The following is a 3,270-nucleotide window of genomic DNA, read 5'->3' on the forward strand; positions in this document are numbered from 1 at the left end:
CCTTCTGAGCTGGCCTTACACTGGCAGAGCAGCCCATGTCCTCTGCAGGGTGGGTCCTGCCCTCTGCTGGCACTGTCTCTGAAGGGCCTGGCAGGTCTGGAGCTGGAGTCAAGCAGGGGCTGCAGGCATCTCAAGTCCAGGTGTGGTGTCCTGACACCTGTCAGTTCTGTCTGTCCTCACACAGTTATCTTCCCCTTGCTCTGGGAGACCCAGGTGTTTCCACACAGATGGCGGGGCAGCGAAGGGGGTGTTAATGTTCACAGGAACCATCTGAGAGAAGAGACGCCTTTGTTGGGCGTAATGTTGCAACACTAGGGGCAGCTCAAGAGGGTGTCCCCCAAAGTGAGCCAAACACACTGCTTAGGGAGCCAGAAAGAGGGTGTGGTAAGGGTGTCTGCACCAATCCCGGGTCTTCTTCTGGGCCGGCCCCCATGAGGAGGTGCTCCCCCTCTGGTCTGGGTGGGAATGGCTGCAGGGTGGTCCAGAACTCGCCCAGTCTTGTGATGGTAAAAGCCCAGCCCAAGCATCTGTCCTGGTGGGGGCAGTGCCTCCAGGAGCCAGAGCTGTGCTTCAGCAGCATCTGTGGTCAGGTGGCTTCCTCAAGTCGTCCCTAGAGTGTTCAGAGTGGCCTGTGCTGCCGTGAGGGCAGTCGGTGGCCTGCCTGACTGATGGTCCTTTGCTTAGAGCAGCCAGGACACCAGAACGGGGCTGCTGCCAGTTAGGGAGTCAAGTTGTCCCGGTCCCCAACATCTTTGCTCATTTAGAGGAAAAACAAGTGTTAAAAGGAGTGCTTACAAAAATGGCTCATTACATTAACAGTGACTTCACAGTGTTTAACCTTGCTCTAACAACACTTAACACCTCTCCAGGGCCCAGGGAGAGGTGGGTCCCTATCGCCTGCTTCAACTTTAACCTCAAACAGACCCAGCCTATGAGTGGACTCCTCTACTACCCTCACAAAGCCATGCCACACATGAGGGCAGCTGCCTCCTCGCTGGTCTCCCTGCTTCCGTCCTCACCTCCCCTGGCCTTCTTTCACTACAGAAGCCACAGTGGTTCTTTCAAAACACAAGTGTTAGAAATACTGGGGCACTGCTGCAATCACAAGTCATATGCACGTGCTAAAGCTGATAGGCAAGGGGAAGTCTACTGCAGAAGGGTGTGCCTCTGACCAAAGTCAGGCCAGCCAGCACACATGGGGCAGAAGGACTGCATCCACTTTCATCCCGGACGCAGTACTGCTTCCCCTTGCTCTAAGGAGGAAGCCCTTTGCGATTGACAAAGGTTGAGGTTTAGGGGACGGCATGGGTAAGAGAGCAGACAGGATTGGAGCGCATGGACACGAGACTTAATTTGGTTTGTGTGCTCAAAGACAAAGAGGTGATCCATAAGGCAGGGATTCTGGGGAAACTGAGGCCTGACTCAGTTGGAATGGCAGCACCAAGTATATAATTAACCTGTGGGCCAAGAGGACCTTGAAGCAGAGATTCCTCTGGACAGTGATTATTCTAAAACTAGCAATTTGAGTTTCAGGACATCTGATGAGAAACAGTTCTCTGCTTAAAGGCAGAAGCTTTACAGCCAGGTGACATGCTGCCGAGCTCATAGACAGCTGGGGAAATTAGTGAATATTAACACAATGATAGACATACTCCATAGTGTAATACTGGGGCAGGGGGAGAAGGAGGTCAAACCCAGGACCCTGAGATTAAAAGTCTTAACGCTCTACAGACTGAGCCGGCTCTTTGACAGAAAAGACCCAGCTTAGATGATCCTCACACAAACCATAGCCTGTCAGTTCCGTCCACCCTCAGTTCAAAGCGACTTCCTCTTAGATTGCTTCACAGACCTAACACGCACTTTTCCCTATTCCCTTGGCTCCAGGCTCACCAGCTCCTTTCTGCCCCTTGCATGTGCTCTAGGGGTTCCTACCCCAGGACCTTTGCATGTTATATTCTGGTCACTTGGCTGCCTCCTTTCATTTGATTTTGTCTCTGCTTACGTATCCAGCAGCACTCAGGTTTCTTTGGGTGGGATGTGTCAGTAACTGGGTGGCTGGATATGGGGTAGGTACAAGTCAGAGGGCTATTCAGAAGGGGCATGAACATGACCTGGGCTTGAACCTCAGAACTGCTGCATCCTATCTTGTGTCTTAGGCCAGTATCACCTCACTGTACCTCAGTTTCCTCCTCTGTAAAATGGCACCATGGTTCCTACCTCCTTAGGTTAGTATGAGGACCTGATGTATGCAGTCTCTGACCAGATTTCCAAATTCTTCGTGTCCCATGTGGAAGCATCCAGGCAGGACACGTGGGTGTTGTAAGGGAGGTAATGGACTTCGTTAGAGATTATTGAAAAAGTTACAAACAGCCATGGTGGGCCAGGTACTAGGCGGAGGCAGAGAGAGCGGGAGTCTTCCTGTTTGCAGGTGCTTTTAAAGCCTACGTTAACCTATGGGAAGGGAAGAACCTGGTGACCTCTGACCACCAGTAATTGGTGAGTGGGGAGGGGCATAGGTGTCCCTGGGCCAGGGTGTGAATAATCTGCACATTCTTTGGGATTGAGACTTTTTTTTAAATTTTGGTGGCACTGGTGTTTGAAATCAAGGCCTCACGCTTGCTAAGCAGGTGCTACCCCCTGAGCCATTTGCCAGGCACATATTTGCAATTGAAAAGAAGGCTCAGAGAAAGAAAAGAATGTTCCACCTGAAATGTGACCTTAAGGCACGTGTTTCAGGAGCCCTGGAGTTTTCCTGTTTTAGCCTGCCTCAGACTCACATCATGGTCTACTCTCCATGTGGCTGCTGTTGGTTTTATTTTTGAGGTGGGGTCTCTGTACGTTGTGCAGGATGGCCTGGAGTATGTGGGCTCACACGATCCTTCCACTCAGCCCCCCCGAGTAGCGGGGCCCACAGGCCTGTGTCTGTTACTTTTTGAGTAGCTTTTATGTTGAGGCAAGTGCAGGGAGTCAAAGTTGCAGACGTGGAAGATGGAAATTCAGTCTGATGCTTTGAAAAAAATCAGGAGAAAACAAACAAAAACCAGGCTTAGGGATGAAAGCCTCACTACAGACCCGACAGACACCAGAGGAGCAGGGAAGTCTGCTGATCATGTGATGCTGATGAACTCGGCTCAGTGGAATGGAACATTTTTTCAAAGGCACAAATGAACGCTCACTCAGGAAGAGGTCAACTGAAGAGCCCTAGGAAGAAACTTCAGTTCATCACTAAGGTCAGAACAGGCATCAATGTCTTCTTTGGGGCCTCAACCA

Source organism: Castor canadensis, chromosome 16 (genome assembly GCF_047511655.1).
Source record: "Castor canadensis chromosome 16, mCasCan1.hap1v2, whole genome shotgun sequence".
Lineage (NCBI taxonomy): Eukaryota > Metazoa > Chordata > Mammalia > Rodentia > Castoridae > Castor > Castor canadensis.